The sequence below is a fragment of the Mobula hypostoma genome, chromosome 8, assembly GCF_963921235.1.
Source record: "Mobula hypostoma chromosome 8, sMobHyp1.1, whole genome shotgun sequence".
In the NCBI taxonomy this organism is placed as follows: Eukaryota; Metazoa; Chordata; class Chondrichthyes; order Myliobatiformes; family Myliobatidae; genus Mobula; species Mobula hypostoma.
The window spans coordinates 65,325,145-65,345,158 of record NC_086104.1 but is presented as its reverse complement, the minus strand read 5'-3'; the positions used below and the strand labels follow the sequence as shown (position 1 = coordinate 65,345,158).

General features: G+C 39.8%; 1 protein-coding gene across 3 annotated transcripts in view; it reads right to left on the bottom strand.

The window, feature by feature from the left end:
• The window catches only part of LOC134350589 (rho guanine nucleotide exchange factor TIAM2-like), a 276,948-nt gene that overhangs the window by 164,912 nt on the left and 92,022 nt on the right, over positions 1–20,014 (bottom strand). Inside the window, exon 3 of one of the 3 annotated variants that reach the window (XM_063056011.1) lies at positions 3,305–3,363. The exons of the other annotated variants lie outside the window; for them this stretch is intronic. The gene's annotated coding sequence lies outside the window, so the exon portion shown is untranslated. The remainder of the gene's footprint in view (positions 1–3,304; positions 3,364–20,014) is intronic. 3 annotated transcript variants of the gene reach the window in all.

Below are 20,014 nucleotides of genomic sequence, written 5' to 3'. Positions count from 1 at the left end.
TGACATGAATTCAGGGATTCATTATAAACTGAGTAGAATTAATCCTCTCAGTCCCAAAATCAAATGCCTCTCCAGTTAAGAACTCAAATGAGCAGTAAGCAAATTTTATGCTACCATTACATTGGGAAAAGGTTTTCACAGGTGTCTTCAATTGAAATTTGCACAATCATGTTCTAACTCAAACTCACTGTATGAATTTTCCAAAATGTGGGATCTGCACAAAATATCCAAGCCTCAAATGCACTGTAACACAAGGCTCAACTCATCTTCTTTGACCTGAACTGAGGAATTCTCTCACCTTAAACTTGCAGAAAAGTAAGCTAGGGACATGGTAAACTTGTATATTTATTTTACCACAATTTATTCTAAATCATTTTGGAATCAAAGAGTACAAGAAATCAGACTTTAATTAAACTGTTGCTTGGTAACTGGAAGATTCTATTGTTGGGGAGCATCTGGGTTGGGTTAATGCTCACACTAGCTTGCACATTTTGTTTAAAAATCCCAAGTCTCTGAACTGCTTACATGGATCACTGAAGAACAGGTATCTCCATATTACTATTTTTCTGGATTATTATTATTATAACTGCAATCCTGGTCTTTGATTCCTTTTTTTAAATTTACCTCATTGCAAGTGTATTGAACAACACTATAGCTCCATTGTAAAGTCCGGCAGGCACAAGCTCTGGATCCACACTAAAAGCCACCGCTGGTGCCTCCAGCAACACGTACAGGCGCAAGGGGAAGTTGATTTATGTTGTCAAATGAACAGGTGTAGCTCATGCAATTTATTCAAGTTGTGGTCCAAGACCACTAGTGACACCATAGGTGCATCAACAATCCTGGCCCCCAAAATGTTGTTCCTAATGGTATTTTTAATGCTTAACTTTCATTGGTGCTGCATGCAAGCACCTTAGTGTCGTATCCTGCACAATGTAATAGTTCCAACAAACAATGACATAATTTTACAGAAATCCCACTTCTCCCAGAAGTTCCGGGAGTCTCCTGCATATTAATAGCGGCTCCCTGATGCCCGTAAATTATATACAATATCAGAGAGCGAGCGAGAGAGAGAGAGAGAGAGAGAGAGAGAGAGAGAGAGAGAGAGAGAGAGAGAGATAGCGAGAGAGTGCGCAAGCGACCAGGAGAGAGAGAGCACGACATGGCAGAGTGTTCCAAAAAAAGAAAATATAAAACCTATGTCACCCCAGACTACACTAAAGTGTACCCCTGCCTAATAGGGGTGAAAATAATGACAGTGTTGCTCGCTGTGTTGTTTGCAACAGTGACTTTTCTATTTCCCGTGGTGGGTTAAGACTGTAAAAGACATGTTGAGGTGAGTTTAACAGGTGTCATTCGTTCATTAGCATAGCTAACGTTATTTAAACTAGCTGGCTAACTGCTAAGGAGCTACTCTATTGCAGGCATCCCACCTCTCCCGGAAGTTCTGGGAGTCTCCCGCAAATTGATGGTGCTACCTCCCTGAAATGAGTTTTTGTAGGGTGGGATATCTGATTTTAGTGTTTTAAATTTGCTAATTGATTTCATTTCCAATTTATGAATCTGAATATGAATTTGAATACATTAACCAGGGCCACTAGCATTGTTGATGTTTGAACTGTGCTACAAGTTCAGGAAATCAGAAATCACAGTAAATTTGATTTGGGTTGGAGCTATGGTCCACATTTCTGTTCCCCACATACTTAGTAAATGAATTGGTTCTAATGCACAAATCCCAGTAAATTATAACCCACTTATATCTCAATTTTGTGGTGCAAAACAAACCTTATGTATTCAAAGCTCTTGGGCAATGCAATACGTAGGCAACCATTGCACTTCTTTCCTGTGTTCATCAAGTCACTGGTGTAAGCAGAAACAGAAAATGAGCTGTAGACCAATGCATTCTTCTGAAAGATGACTGAATGAATAGATTCCATCAGATTATTACACAATTATTCAATTATTTACGGTTTATACTTAATCACTTGAATGGTACAAGTGGAAAAAGTTTTCAATATAGTTTAATAGAAATATATGTCATTTACTTGCTGAAGAATGAACCCAGTGAAACTCAGATGCACCTGCTTGCACAGTGCTCATTGAACAAGGTGCTTTCGAAACAAAAGGCAGAAGCAAGTACCATTGACCAGCGTTAAAACATGCTGTAAGTTGCCAGGCAAACTGCACAATTCATGAGCATATCCACCTTTAAACCATAGCTAAATATCATATCAATAACAAAATAAAAATCAAGAAATCATCAGAAATAAAGAATTAAAAGCAATAAAAAATGATTCCTTTACATATTTCCCTAATGGGTTATCACAATGCACACAAACTGAAGGGCGTATAATACTACCTTGGTGAGTTTAACTTTTTCTTTTGCTTAGGGCATGCATTTACTTACCTGTGGCATAAATAGTCCTGTTGACACCACCCCACTGGTGGCTTGCAGTGAGTGTGTGTGTGTGTGTGTGTGTGTGTGTGTGTGTGTGTGTGTGTGCGCGCACGCATGTACACACAGGTTGGAACTGAGATCAGGATGAAAGGAGGTTTCAAGTGGGATCTCTCCTTAACAGATATAGAAACTGAGAAGCTGCTATTTACCTGGATTCAGAAGGGATAGCTTTGAAACCCAAATTTTGTTGCTGACTGCTACAAAATTTATAGTCATTAGCTTTCATATAAAAATCTGGAATGTACAGAGTTGAAGACAAGATGTGGCTTGACAATTATGGTGACACCCTGTTTAGGTTTCCAAAGGCGGCACTGGGAGAGGAACCAATGAATGGATAATTCCTGCAGAACTGTAATCCAGCATAAGCAAGGGTATGGAATAAGTCTAGAGGGCAGAAGAGGTAGAAATGATTTGAATACTTCAGCGCCTGGCTATACTAAGTAATTGGTAAGCCATGTTTCAGCTGATGACATTGATGCAACCTGACAGCCTGCTATTTTGCTGCATTTCTATTAAATGCAACTCTTCCAAAATGTGCCAGAATTTCCTTCAAAAGTAACTGTTAATCATTCTCTGCATCCAGAATCCAACTTCTGTGTTTAGATTAATTATGCGTATGTCTAATACAGAACTGTCACGTGCATCAAGCAGAGATGGTTCAGAATTTTTCATTGCTGAATAATGAATTACACAACCAGGGAATTAGGTGTACTTGGGGAGTAGCATTGAATTTAAGCTGCAGATAATGACTGAATTAATAAACAGATTTAACTATGAGTTTTCAGTCATGGGGTGAATGGACAGCAAACACCACATAGACCTTTTATCCACAAAGAGCTTGGTTACCTTTTATTTTAGAAGTCGCTTCCCACTGTGATACCCAGCTAGGAAAGCAGACGAAGATCCTGAAAGCAGATTCAATGTTACTCATTAGCATTTTCTGTTTAGGGGGACCATAACATATTGTTTTAAGGTTAATAAAATTTGCTCTTTCTTCTTGGAAATAATATTAAATACAGCAACTGGAGTTAGGGAGCACCATTTAATGTTTATTTTGAAATAATTCAAAACCAATTTTTATCACTTCTTTCTTTCAGAATAGGAAATTTGATGTAGTCAAGGAAGATTTCAAAACTGTTGATTATATTTAAAACCAAACAACTGAATTCATGGCTTGATATTTCCAAACATTAAAACATGAGGGTGGGGAGGGAACTGGATGAAAATTTGTAACTAACAAATGCTAATAACTGAAAATCAGCAATGCTTCCCTCAGGCCATTAATTCCATATCATAGTTACCAATAAAAACAGCATTGCTTACACAATCCTTATTATAAAATGGACGCTGTAAAATATTATTCAAATCAAATTTACAAAAGGGCAGATTCTTCTTTCCTACAAACCAGCACTGGTGACTCTGCCCTTCGGCATCTCGCTGTCAAACCCTTTCCACACCTCTCCTCCTTTTGTACATTTCTCCTACGGCATTGCACAAACTGCTGGTTAGATCCTTCCTGTTTAGGCTACTCAATACCTAGTGTGCTCGTTTCATATTTAAATATTTCATAGAACATAGAATAGTACAGCACAGTACAGGCCCTTCGGCTCACAACGTTGTGCCGACCCTCAAACCCTGCCTCCCATATAACCCCCACCTTAAATTCCTCCATATACCTGTCTAGTAGTCTCTTAAATTTCACTAGTGTATCTGCCTCCACCACTGACTCAGGCAGTGCATTCCATGCACCAACCACTCTGAGTAAAAAACCTTCCTCCAATATCTCCTTGAACTTCCCACCCCTTAGCTTAAAGCCAAGTCCTCTTGCATTGAGCAGTGGTGCCCTGGGAAAGAGACGCTGGCGATCCAATCTATCTATTCCTCTTAATATCTTGTATACCTCTATCATGTCTCCTCTCATCCTCCTTCTCTCCAAAGAGTAAAGCCCCGGCTCGTTTAATTTCTGATCATTATACATAGTCTCTAAACCAGGCAGCATCCTGGTACATATCCTCTGTACTCTTTCCAATGCTTCCACATCCTTCCTATAGTAAGGCGACCAGAACTGGACACAGTACTCCAAGTGTGGCCTAACCAGATTATTATAGAGCTGCATCATTACCCCGCGACTCTTAAACTCTATCCCTCGACTTATGAAAGCTAACACCACATAAGCTTTCTTAACTACCCTGTCTACCTGTGAGGTAACTTTCAGGGATCTGTGGACATGTACCCCCAGATCCTTCTGCTCCTCCACACTACCAAGTATCCTGCCATTTACTTTGTACTCTGCCTTGGAGTTTGTCCTTCCAAAGTGTACCACCTCACACTTCTCTGGGTTGAACTCCATCTGCCACTTCTCAGCCCACTTCTGCATCCTATCAATGTCTCTCTGCAATCTGCGACATATCCTCTACACTATCCACAACACCACCAACCTTTGTGTCGTCTGCAAACTTGCCAACCCACCCTTCTACCCCCACGTCCAGGTCATTAATAAAAATCACGAAAAGTAGAGGTCCCAGAATAGATCCTTGTGCGACAACGCTAGTCACAACTCTCCCATCCAAATGTGCTCCCTCCACCATGACCCTCTGCTTTCTGCAGGCAAGCCAATTCTGAATCCACCTGGCCAAACTTCCCTGGATCCCATGCCTTCTGATTTTCTGAATAAGCCTACCATGTGGAACCTTATCAAATGCTTACTAAAATCCATGTAGATCACATCCACTGCACTACCCCCATCTATATGCCTGGTCACCTCCTCAAAGAACTCTATCAGGCTTGTTAGACATGATCTGCCCTTCACAAAGCCATGCTGACTGTCCCTGATTAGACCATGATTCTCTAAACGCCCATAGATCCTACCTCTAAGAATCTTTTCCAACAGCCTTCCCACCATAGATGTAAGGCTCACTGGTCTATAATTACCTGGACTATCTCTACTACCTTTTTTGAACAAGGGGACAACATTCACCTCCCTCCAATCCTCTGGTACCATTCCCATGGACAACAAGGACATAAAGGTCCTAGCCAGAGGCTCAGCAATCTCTCCCCTCGCCTCGTGGAGCAGCCTGGGGAATATTCCGTCAGGCCCCGGGGTCTTATCCGTCTTAATGTATTTTAACAACTCCAACACCTCCTCTCCCTTAATATCAACACGCTCCGGAACATCAACCTCACTCATATTGTCCTTACTGTCATCAAGTTCCCTCTCATTGGTGAATACTGAAGAGAAGTATTCATTGAGGACCTCGCTCACTTCCACTGCCTCCAGGCACATCTTCCCACCTTTATCTTTAATTGGTCCTATCTTCACTCCTGTCATCCTTTTGTTCTTCACATAATTGAGGAATGCTTGGGGTTTTCCTTTACCCTACTCGCCAAGGCCTTCTCATGCCCCCTTCTTGCTCTCCTCAGCCCCTTCTTAAGCTCCTTTCTTGCTATCCTATATTCCTCAATAGACCCATCTGATCCTTGCTTCCTAAACCTCATGTATGCTGCTTTCTTCCACCTGACTAGATTCTCCACCTCACTTGTCACCCATGGTTCCTTCACCCTACCATTCTTTGTCTTCCTCACCGGGACAAATTTATCCCTAACATCCTGCAAGAGATCCCTGAATATTGACCATATGTCCATAGTACATTTCCCTGCAAAAACATCATCCCAATTCACACCCACAAGTTCTAGCCTTATAGCCTCATAAATTGCCCTTCCCCAATTAAAAATTATCCTGTCCCCTCTGATTCTATCCTTTTCCATGATAATGTTAAAGGCCAGGGAGCAGTGGTCACTGTCCCCCAGACGCTCACCCACTGAGAGATCTGTGACCTGACCCGGTTCATTACCTACTACTAGATTTAGTATGGCATTCCCCCTGGTCGACCTGTCCACATACTGTGACAGGAATCCATCCTGGACACACTTAACAAACTCTGCCTCATCTAAACCCTTGGAACTAATCAGGTGCCAATCAATATTAGGGAAGTTAAAGTCACCCATGATAACAACCCTGTTATTTTTACACCTTTCCAAAATCTGCCTCCCAATCTGCTCCTCGGTATCTCTGCTGCTACCAGGGGGCCTATAGAATACTCCCAATAGAGTAACTGCTCCCTTCCTGTTCCTGACTTCTACCTGTACTGACCCAGAAGAGTATCCTGCTACATTACCCACCCTCTTTGTAGCTTTAATAGTATCCCTGACCAGTAATGCCACCCATACTCCCCTTTTTCACCCCTCTCTATCCCTTTTAAAGGACAAAAATCCAGGAATATTGAGAATCCATTCCTGCCCTGGTGCCAGCCAAGTCTCTGTAATGGCCACTACATCATAATTCCATGTATGTATCCAAGCTCTCAGTTCATCACCTTTGTTCCTGATGCTTCTTGCATTGAAGTACACGCACTTTAGCCCTTCTACCTTACTACCTTTACACCCTTTATTCTGTTTCTCTTTCATCAAAGCCTCTTTATATGCTACATCTGGCTTTACTCCATGCACTATACTTACAGTTCTCGCATGACCTTTATCCTCCTCCACCTTCACTATCTGCTCTAACACTCTGGTTCCCCTCCTAATGACAGAGGGCGTGGCACCCATTGACACACATCGATTCTGTTCTCTTATTTATTTCCTTTCTCATACCCAATTCTCCTACCACCCATCAGCACTCAGGGCAATTTACACTAGTCAATTAACGACCAGCATGTTCTCATGAGGTGGGAGGAAACTGGAGTCACGTGGTAAACATGCAAACTCCACAGAGACAGCATGAGAGATCTGCATGAAACCCAGGGATGCTGTATCACTGTGTCATCTTGCTAACAACTCTCACCATCTCCTTCTAATTTTTTCATCACCGCTTATCTGAAGGCAAATCTGCATTTTTCTGTTTGTAAATCATCACCACGTCGCCCATCTAATTTTTTCTTCTCCAAAATATTTGTATGTCTTTTATTTACCATGTCCATAATTTTATTTACTGGAATTCAGCATTTCAGTCTGTTCAAGCAAAAATCCACAGCAAGAATATGAAAACAAATTTGCAACTGATATTCTATACAGTCAGCCCTCCGTATCCACGGGGGATTGGTTCCGGGAACCCCCGCGGATACCAAAATTCGCGGATGCTCAAGTCCCTTATATAAAAGCCTAAGACAGCTCGTATGGGTGTTATGAAAAGCGAAAATAGTGTTCAGCGTTTGTTTTGCGGCGAGCCGTTATAGAGGCAGTCTGCACCCCGAGCAGCAAGAGTTATTTCTTGATTTGTTTTGTGCATCCGTTAGCAAGATATGTCCTAAGGTATCAGAAAAGCCCAAGAGAGCTAGTAAGGGTGGTTATGCTTAGCGTAAAACTGGACATAATTAAGTGTTTCGATCGTGGTGAATGAAATAAAGACATTGTGCATACGTTGAACTTGCCTGCATCCACCATTCATACTACTTACACGCAGAGAAAAAGAATCTTGAAAGCTGCCGATGTTACTATTGGTTCTGCTAGTAGCATATCATTCCTTTTACTATATGTTAGTGTTATTTTTGGTTTTATGTGTTATTTGGTATGATTTGGTAGGTTATTTTTTGGGTTCAGCTTACAAAGGTTTCATGGAAACACTCTACTTTCGGATAGCAGGGGATACTTGTACAGTATTTTCGATCCGCGGTTGGTTGAATCTGCGGATGTGGAACCCACGGATACGAAGGGCCGACTGTACTCTCAACCTGTCTGTTGCATTTAGCACAGTTGATCTCAATATTCAACCAATTCCCATTCTCACTTCATTAGCATTAGCCTACAGTAACAACCTCTGCTTTGCCCCCCTTTAGAAGAAAGCACAGCATCTATTTCCTCAAGTGGACAGTATCCAATTCTGCCACATCATTTACATCTGAGCCTCTTTATTCTTTCTAAACCATATACTTTATTCAAAGGAGAAAGATAAAGTTGCACCATTGTAACACAAGGAAAATCAAACTCATTGTTCTGATTCTCCTTAAAAAAATACATTCCAAGCCGCCAGAATGACCCTATGCTCTGATATTAGTCTTTGAAGTGAGCTTTTAACCACATGTTCACACCGAAGTTACTTCCAGCTCTATAACATTGCCCAATTTACATTACTCCATAAACCCACTTCTGAAACTTAGGATAACAAGCGTAAATATGGCACTTTTCCCATTCATTCTTTGTCGCTTCTAGTATCTGCACTTCTGAAGCACGCCTGGAGGACTTCCCTGTTCTATTTTCCCATCTAACATTCTGCCTTCCATGTCCTAAAAGGCACTGACCATTTACCATCTATTCATTCTTGCAGTTCTACACCGACTCCCATTTAAGACCATTTTAAAAACCTCATCCTAGTTTCCAAACGCCTCCTTTTACCCAATTCCTGTCTATATAAAATCCTACCACTATCTTTCTTCCTTGCTTCCGTCTATCCATGTACTCCTTTCTTATAACTCCCAAAGTTTTGCACATTCTCATCTCCATTTGGCTTCCTAGTGGAGATAATCTGCAGGTCAAGTGGGAAACTATTCAACGTCTCTAATTTTTACTCCAGAACTATGGTCAGCCCAACCTTGATTGGGAACCTGCATGGTGTAGGGAGCAAATCTGCATGTGAATATTTGGAGTCAAGCTCCAACTCACCGTCAATTCATTCGCTAAAGATCAGCCCTTATATTTAGACAAAACGCTGCAGTACATGCTTTTACAGGAAGGATTCACATCTGACCTGCTCAGCATTTACTATTCTTACTTTATATTTCAGCATCTGCAATAGTTTCACTTTTTGTACGATAACACATGTAATGAGTAATAGTTCAAAGTTGAAAGTTCACAGTAAATTTATTATCAAAGTACATACACTTAGTATACACTACCCTGACATTCATTTCATTGCAGGCATTTACAGGGAAAAACAAATACAAAAGAATTTTACAAAGAACCACACATAAATGAAGTCTGACACACCGAACGTGGAAATGGAGAGAAACTGCAAATAAATATAATACTGAGAACATGATTTATAAATGAGTCCTTGAAAGTGAGTCTGCAAATTGTAAAATCAGTTCAGAGTGAAGTTAAAGATTCAAAGTGCATCTGTTGTCTAATTAGGATGTATACAACTCTGAATTAACCTTCCTCCAGGCGGCCACGGAACAAGGAACCACCGTGGAACCCATTCAAAAAAATATCTAACACCCAACGCACCAAAAAAGAACAAATCACACAAAAGACAAAAAGCAAGCAGACAGCACATGGAATATCAAACATCAAACCAGAAGTCCAATAGTATTCAGTTTAGTTCAGTTTACTGTCACACTATTAACCCATTGCAGGCCTTAGAGCAAAACATTCTTTGCTAAAGCACTTCAGACTGCATCAATCGCCCAAATCAAACCACTCAAAAACATTTTTAAAAAATGTAAACAGAGTACAGGAACACATGCAACATGAACTCCAAGGTCCCCAAAAACAAATCCTCAGCCTCTCCAATCAATCCTTGCAACATGGATCCCAAGACTCCTGCACTTTCGTCCGACAGCAGCTAACAATAGGGAGAGGAAGACCGATCAAACGTTGGCAGATGGTGTCAAACACTTGCCCGTCCTCCACTCTCATCTTCGTAAGCGGCGACCTTGCATGACACCTCAATCGGAGAAAAGCAATAGAGCTGATCATGGGCTTGCGCCCTCAATGCTTCAAATGGAGGGAAGCAATGTCTCCAGGCTGCACACTCCAGATTCCCTCAGAGACAGCAAAGCACCACATCACTCAATCAGTCCATAAACACATCATCTCAACATGTTCATTACGGGCTCCAGTCGTCGCACGCAGCTTGAGAACCATACCCGAAAGCACGAGCAGTGAAAGTAGTAGGTTCCTGAACTGTCTGCAAGACATCACTGTTGGTTGGCTTGTTCACTGGCATCATCTTGAAAATCCATGTCCGTTCAAGAGCCTGATGGGCAGAGGGTACAACTGTTCCTTACCTTCTGGTGTGGGACCTAAGGTTTCTGTATCTTCTACCTGGTGGCAGGAATGAGAAGAGGACATAGTCTGGATCCATCCAATTTCTGGAGCATCAAATTCCTGTGTCCAATAGAGAGACTCATTTCTGCAATATAAACTCACGCTTTGATATCAACATGAGAGTGGTTTTAATATTAACTAACATCTGAATGAATAACAAATGTTTAATCTATTTTTCTCACATAAGAGTATAAATTGGTATTAAAATCTTATCTTGAGAAATGATTAAATACCCCATACCAGTGTCTACCAGTGATTCTCATAATCAGGCTCGGGAAGAATTTGCAGATCTTATTCTCACATTGTGCAAGGATGAAGTACCACACTCACTCTAGATCTCCAGGGCTATCACAGGTGTGGTCTTCCTTCAGATGAGTTGAATAAAGATTAGATGCATTAATCTCCCTTTCCCTAAGCAATGGCAATAAGTATTTAATTGTATTCTACTCCCATCATGCAAATGAAGGAGATTATGATCAGGTTTCAATGTTTCAGCAACCTTACTCTAAACATGGAGTCCCTACTTTTATTTTAAAACAGCAATGCATACAAACGTAAGCCATTAACCTTCTCTACTGCTGAACTGCAGAAACTCTTCACATTTTAAGCAAATGAAATAAAACACACTCCTAAGTTCGCAGTTATTACTTCAAGAATCAACCTGTTCTTAGCTGAGGAGAGATGAAAGTACAGAAATAGATTGCAGCCACCAAAAAAAGGTAATAAGTTCACCATATTTGCTTAGCATGAAGCTTTGTATATTTATCTTAATTTCATTTTATGAAATTTGGATGTGCCCAATGCCAAGGATAGTCAAATCGAGTCAGAGTAATACAGCACAGAAAATGCTCCATGCCAACCAAAATTGTCTTCTAAATTAGTCCCACTTGCCTGTATTTGACCCACATGCATTTCAATCTCTCCTATCCACGTATCTGACCGAGTGTCTTTTAACTGGTGTTAACGTACCTGCTTGATTCATTCCCTCTGGCAACTTGTTCCATATCTCGATTACCACCTTCATGAACAATTTGCCTCACTTGTTACAACTAAATCTCTCCCCTCTCACTTAATCTATGCCTCCTAGCACTTGATTTTCCAACCCTGAGAGAAGGACCCTATCTATGTCCCTCTGTATGAGTGAAATTAATTTGAGTGCTCTGCCAGATGGCAAACAATATTTTGTTAAGCCACCTGTCAAAGGACTCCTGAGGAGATTCATGACTTCACTTAGCAAATGCAAGCCAATGAAAATCAAGGTACAAATTGTCAACCAGATAACTTTCACAACTTCCTCAAAAATGTTAATTGAATTTTGAGTCACATAGATTTCAGGATCAGTGTTGGAAAGGTCACAAAAGTCATGCATATCTTTCAGTGACATCTTTATAACTAGTCAAATTGGCCCACATTAAAACACAAATTCATCACTGTTTACGAATATCATGCAAAAATTAAACTGGATCTTGAGGGCTTCTCATTGGTCTTCAGAGTTGGCTACTATTCCAAACAATTGTGAGGGTTTATTCTGCCTTCTAGCTCTTGCCATTTACAAAAGACATTAAAATGATTGCATTCAATGCTGCAATGTAATATTTACAAAGAATTCTTGCAAGCCCCTCTAGCTTACATGGATGATGACCAACAGAGCAAATCTGAACGATTTGCAATTCAATATTCAACTCAAACGTTTTGGTGTAAAGTTAAATGAACCACTTAAGGTCACCTCCTTGTAGTGAAAGTAACAAATGTTTTTTTTAAAAAATCAGATGCCTGAAACAATGGCTTCAAGTGCCTGCATATAATTTTGCAGTGCAATAAAATATGGATATGAAATCATTGCTTTTAAACCTGGATACGAGAGAATGGACAAGACAAAAGAAAAGCTTTTAATCTTGCCAGTGAATCAGGCAGCTAAGATTCTATGATCTACTGGGCAGTGGAGAATGGAGGGGAGAATATTCATGAAATTTGAGAGAGTTGGGATTGACAACAGGCTAAGCTATGTACCACAGATACACTCAGTGACCACTTTATTAGGTACACCTGCTCTAATCAGCCAATCATGTGGCAGGCAACTCAATGTATCAAAGCATGCAGACACGGTCAAGGGATCAGGTATTCAGAACAAATATCAGGATGCAGAAGAAGTGTGATTTAAGTGACTTTGACCACAGAATAATTGTTGGTGCCAGTCAGGATGATTTGAGAATCTCAGAAACTGCTGATCACCTGGGATTTTCATGCACAACAGTCTTTAGAGTTTACAGAGAATGGTGTAGAAAAACAAAAAAGACCCAGTGAGCAGCAGTTGAGTGGGTGAAAACATCTTGTTGATGAGAGAGGACAGATGAGAATTGGCATCAATCTGACAGAAAGACAACAGTAACTCAAATAACCACACGTCACAACAGAAGAGCACCTCTGAATGTACAACACATTGAACCTTGAACTGGATGGGTTACAGCAGCAAAAGGCCACAAACATACAGAAATACACTCAGTGGCTGCTGTATCAGGTACAGGAAGTACCCAATAAAGTGGCCACAGATGGTCTCAAAACACCACATATTTCTGGCAGTGTGAAGTCGACTGAATACTATGACTGTTCCTGAACCAGCTCTAACCTGATGGAAGTTTTTTTTTGGGGGGGTGGGGGAGGTTATTTACCCAGCAATGTTATTGCATTCCAAGCAGGACACCAGAAATGGGCAGCACTGAAGTGGAGAAAGGTCAGATACATTTGCAAGAGTCAGAGCTTCCCTGCAAAATCTGGGCAATTCGCTTGACCACAAACTACAACCTCAACAGAAGAGTGAGTGAGTGAGTGAGTGAGTGTGTGGGGGGGGGGGAGGGGGAGGGGAGAAGAACAGGTCATCAATGCATCAAATTACTTATTTTCCTTGATCCTCCAGATTGATGACTTCATATTATGTTACACCAACTGGGCCTAAGACTACCATTTGCCCAAATGTCACAACCTAAAGTAATCATCAGAAATCATATTTGTTCTCAGACAGAGAAGGACTCGTTCTTTAAAGATTTCTCAAGTTCAAAATATTTGCAAGGTCTCAAGAAATTTTATAAGAAATGATTCCACCCCTTACTTTTCTATGACAACATAATTACTACATGGCAAGATATTTATAAATTATACATATTCTACACTTAGTTCAAATAAAGCACTGAAGGAATCAACATCAATTGATACTCAGAAAAGCATTTTGAATGAAAGCCCTTGAGAAATTGGAGTTAAAGACAGGAAAGCTGTGGGTAATGCCTGAAATTACCCAGATGTCAAGGTTTTTATCTGCTCCACCGAGGGATTTAAACAGTAGGACAATTCATAGTGGGCAGGCAGAGAATGGGCACCTTTCATCTCAGTTAGGGAGGTGGATGTGTGGACTCTCAGGAATCAGCAGGGCAGGATAGTGTTTGTGCGGAGAATGGGATGGAGTGGTGGAAGACAAGGGCATGCCTTCAGTATTTTATTGCTATGGACCTCACAGTAATTTGCCTCTTCACAATAGATTAATCTCCCTCTTCGTATATAATGATTTATCCATGATGGAAAGCAAACACATCTGAGTCTTATTTGGCTCTGTCACGATTCTCCTGTTGTACGGCACTGACATTATTTAACCAACCACATGAGTCTTCTCCCATTATGGCTAAATGTCGAATTGTGCCTCGAAATGCAACATAATCCCAATATTCCTAACTATAGCAGTACACTTGAGACACAAAATCTCAATTACCAGTTTGACAGCTACAATAAACATAAATGTTCTTCCTTTTCACATTTACTCTTTCAAAGCTGGTGAAAAATAGCAAGTCTATCTGAATTGCATAATGAATAATTGTATTAATGTCTCTGCATAAAGTTTCCAAACAAACTGTTCCAGTATCATATTTAACTTCTTACATTTCAATGAGTTAGTGAATAAAATTCCCTCATGACGGAACAACTTTGCTTACAGGCATGCTCTTCAATCTTATACTTTTACAGTCTTACACTGCTCAAAGATTCTAATAAAAAGATAAAATTTGAAACATCAGTTACTTTTGTCTCCACAGACACTTCCCTGCTTGCTGAGACTCTTCCAGTCAAGATGTTGCCTAGCTACAGATCTGGTTGAGATCGTGGCTCAGGCTGAGTTACGTTTTTAAGTTTGTAGGGATGGTTTTGGGGACAGAGAGGGGAGCTGGGGGTCAGGTACTGGTTTAGGGATATGGATGTGGGGGTATTATTGGTTAGATTAGAGGGATGTGGAGCAGTTAGAGTTTAGGCCTCTGCTCCACACTCGAAATACAGTGATCTGAACATGCAGATGGTAAACATCCAGAGTCTAGGCATCCACTCTGCGATCAAAGGCCAAGACAAAGGACATCTGTGGGTGTCGGGCTCTCTCAGGCCAGAGGATCCCGGGATTAGATGCCCACGTGAGGAGTCACTCAGTGTTCCTGGAGTTCGAGTTCCCATCATTGGCTATTCCGGGGTCAATACTGAAGATTGATCATAAATCTGGAATTTGAATCCCGATTTGCTCTTGTTGTGTCTGTTTTGTTGTGTTCTATGTTGTTCTGCTGAGTATTGAGAGCATGCTATGTTGGTGCCAGCATGTGTGATAACACTGGTGGGCTGCCCCAGCACATCCTTGGGTACATTGGTTGTGACAATTCACTGTATGTGTCACATATCCATGTAAATCTGAATCGAAGCAGAATCTGAACCCAGTTTTATTAAAATGGTTTAATTATACTCCAATATTTGGGTCTTACTTAGTATTACTTAGTTTACTGTCAATTTATTACCTGTAAAAATGCAGATACACAAAAATACCAGGCTGAGAACAAAAGATTAACATAAAAATCAAGAAACTTTAATTTGTGTTATAAAGTTTGGTAAAAAGCAGCAATTGTCATCTACAATTGTCATTCCAGCATCTGCAGAACCTCATGTTTATAATTGTCATCTGCATATGAAATTGTGTTTTCAGATTGCCAGCCCACATTGACTTGAGTACTGAGGATTCACATTTCATAGGGTATCAGGTAAAAGTGTTATATTTACAACCGTGATCAATATTTCTCATCCAAATCAAGACAATGTGGGTCTGTTAGAAATTGTTGCTGCATTTACTGACTGCCAAATGGAAACTAGAGTGAATTGTTAGGATTTCCTACCTAAAGCTTTGCTGCAGCTTTGCCTTATACAAAGTGAGCTCAAAAGGAGAAAATAACACTGAGAAGTAAAGAATATTCACATAGCTGGAGACAAATGAGGCAGCAAATGTTGAAATCTGGAGCAACACAAAAAGTGCTGGAGGAACACAGCAAGTCAGGCAGCATCTAAGGAGAGAAATGGACAGTCAACGTTTTGGGTCAAAATCCTTCATCTGGGCTGGTAAATGTTTACATATCTCATGCATTCTGAGGGTGATAATACCATGCTTCTAACATCAAGGAAAAAGGCTGGGGGAAAAAACTCAAATGAATCTTTCAGGATTTGAGGAAATAATTGCTTCAAATACATTGGCCTAAAATTCAAAATTGTGCACTGCTAACATGTATTTATTCCCAACACACACCAGAAAAGCCCAAGCACATGGCATTACACAGAAAGCTCTTTTTAAATGCAGAGTGGCATCACCAATTTTCACATTGCAAGTTCCCACAGCTATAATAGCCATCACTCCTTGAAGGTTATTCAAAGATTTCCCAAAAACAAAAGAGCAAGTTTCTTTCTACCAACAATACTCATGCTATTCAACATGATTTATGTTCTCCATATCTAAAGGTAAACATATTTATGAATATTTATTGCTACCCATATAAAACATGCTCATTTATGATCAAAGTTGATGCACCAGAAAGCCACTTTTAAGTTGGAGGTGTCAATAATTGAACCTCCAAGAGCTATTCACTTGATATTTCAACTAACAAAGTGGGAAGCATTACATGGAATAGTATGAGCATAATCTTCAAACCTACCTTCACTAGGTAATACATTGAATACTTACAGTGGATTGTAGTTAATTGGGCCATCGGTTAATTGTGCTAGCGACTTATTTGGGACAATACTTAAAGAACAAAAACAAATTGAGAAAATTGTCAGGATTCCTTTTGCTTACTTGGGGCACTATGACACTTAATTGGGGCAGGACACTGTTGCTGAACAGTTTCTAACTAGCGTCAGTCGCACGAGCTTGTGTGGCTTTTATGAGCTACACAAGAGCGTCAATGATCAAACAGTTTTTAAAATAGTGTCAGTTGCGCGTGTTTGTGTTTAAAAAAAGTGATTTTTTTTGTCACTGATAGCTGCCAAGAAATAGGCAGTAAGATAACCCCCAACAGTTTCACACACTAAAACTTTGGCTAATTGGGGCAGCCGCTTAATTGGGCCAAAATGTACTAGTCCTGATGAATCCCAGTTAACCAGAATCCACTGTATTTTCTTTGTGAAGTGAAAGAAGAATTGCATAAAAAGATGGAAATTTCTAAGCTGTCACAAGCTGGGACATTATGAGAGTGTAACCATACTGTTATGTTGAGAGCACAGTGTTTCTTGACGCCAAAATCATCCATCTGTGTAGCAATTCAAAAAAAAAACTAGTGGTGCACATTTGGAAAAGACATCTGCAATAACAACCCTCACAAACTGCTGCCAAATAAAAGAAAATGATATTCAAATATTTGAAGAGCATTTTAAACATACCTCATTCCCAACACTAACTGCTGAAGCTGAAATTCTAGTTGTTCACACCACAGAAACACCTTCATCTTCCCCTAGTGCTCTGATGAACAAAATATCCAAATACTTGGTGAACTCGTTATTCAAACTCACAATTTACTTTCCTTGCAAAACCTATATCCTCCCATTGTTGTAATTAAATAGCCATTTCTAATATAGTAGACTTCCTGTAGGGGCTCTGTGGTTGGAGGTTAAATTTCCAAAATCTTAAATCTCTTAACTATTCAAGAGAGTACCGATATTACAGGAAAATTCTTACTGCAAATAAAAACATTCACCACTCAGAGTTTTTCACATCCAAAAGAGGGACCATTTAGCCTCAAACTGTATTAGATATTTTTTAACTATCATGTTGAAAATGTTGGGAGGAAATCTGTCTGTTGCCCTAGCCTGTTTTCACTTTGCCAAGTATCTGTCCAGCCTGTACACACTGATCAGGTGTCTGAACAATAGTATAGCACATTAATTAATATTCTCCTGTATTAATGACAAACAGGAAATTTCTTCCCAGATCAGCTCAAGGCAATGAGCTAACTAGTTAAAAATGGTACCGGTGTTGCTTTCCTTGCAATACAACTACAGTGAGACCTACCTATTGATAAAACAATGTACGCACATCATTGCCCACAGCTGCTTGGCATTTGGCACTAAGCAGCATCCAGCTATTTCAATTAAGGCAAGAGATGCAAATAGTCGGCTATGCTGCCACTTACAAAAGAGCCCTTCAAAAGGGAGAAATTGGTAAGAAAACTAAAGAAGGGTGCGTCACAAATACAAATTTCATGCATCTGCCCAGCATTCTAATGACCAATTATTCAATGGCCAATTAAAAAGTCATTAGAAGAAAATAGCAGGTGCTTCTCAGTAAGTGAGCGAACAGCTTTGTCTTAATGAACAAAAATGCAAAAGCCACACATTCTGCTGGGGTTCCACCAAACAAAAAGTTAATGGTCTGTATTCACAAATGTTAGTGCTAATTTAAACACATTTCAACTTGTCACCAGGAGTGTGCATTACACTGGCTGAATCAATTTAAGCACAAGAAATACTCATGTCATTTACACTGTGATGAGAATTTACATAAATTAAAAGGTTTCTCAAAAGAAACAATTAAATTCAATGATACAAGGGACAAGTATTTTTTTAGAAATTTCAAAATTTGTGAAAGGTCAGCAATAAAATGTTACTTGTCATTGATAAGAGTAGGTTTTGCTATTTCAGTTATTACAAAGCTAGTTGTTCTCTTTAAAGCATTGTCCTCCTGAAAACACTGGTTTTGGTAGGAAGAAATATGTAAGTGGTTTCTCATAAACAAATGATAATTAGCAAACACAATTAAAAGGTGCTTGCTAACAGACTATTTTTGTTAATGGATACCACTGTGCATACAGCCATATTCTTCACTACTAAGTCATAAATGCAAATCTATCAATATACTTAATGCTACCTATTCCATTATCTATACATTCTAGCAATTCTATTCAAAACAGAAAGGGTCTAAACCCAAATACAGAAATTATTTCCTTGGAATTTAACAATAAAACTGCTTGCTACATTAGATCAAACAGTCCAGAAAAAGTCTATGCAGTAGATTCCAGTTAACTGGTCCAGCCGCTGAATGGGGAGTGGCTTATTTGGGACAACTCTTAAACAATAAAAACTAATTGAGAAAGTAGCCAGGATTCCCTTTGATTATTTGGGGCACTATGTTGTTTAATGGGGGCAGGAGACTGTTGGTGAAGTCTCGATTTAGCATCAGACGAATGCACTTGTGTGGCCGTTAGACACTACACCGTTTTTAGAGTGTACAGTTAAGCAACAGTTGTATGAGCTTGTGTTCAAAAAGCAGTGATTTTGTCGACTTCAGCAAGTTAGAAACTATGATGAATTTGAAGGTACCCTGAATGTTACAATGAAAATGAAGATTGGGGAATGCAATTGTCAAAAGCGTTGTATGAAAACAAATGTCTGCACTCGATGTCTCTGCTGTTTTGTTCCTTTTACAGTCAACCAAAAGAACGCAGCAGATGAATTCATCCATCAATAACTATTAGGAATTAATAGTTTTATAGTAATGCAGAGGTATGGATAATGTTCTAATTTGTTCAGTATTTCATTTAAATACATAATTTATTACTCGGTTGGATGGTTTATATCTCTTTAATTATTTCCATGAAACTTCAGCTAATTGGGCCAGAATGTACTGGACCCAACACGTCCCAATTAACTTAAATCCACTGTATTCACACCAGCAATATTTTATTTTAAAATAAAAATTCCACCATCTCTCCATTCTCTGCTCTCATGATGAGGAGTGCATGTTAAGTGTGGAAATCTGCAGCTCCCACATTAGGCCCCTAAAGTCAGAGCAACTGCTTCAACTGAAGGAAATTACCTCATGAAGGAATTCCACAGCAATTTTAAGTGAATACATTTCCTGAAATAATATTTGCCTGACGGTTATGCAAAGATCAACTCATGCAAATTGTATACTGATGGAAGAAACCCAAAGGGAATTGAAACAAAAAGTTCAAGGGCTGTTGGAATGAATGTGGGGCTCTAGTGTTACTGTGTTGCCTTTGCCTGAAACAAAGCACTCAAATATTGACCTGCGCCTAGACATTACTTATTGATTGGATCCTTCCATCTTTGTAACAACAAAAGATGACTTGAAGATATTGTGAATTGCACACAGTGAATGTTTCCGGAGGCTGTTTATTCCACTTGGATGAAAGCCACAGACATCTAAACCGTATTCTGCCA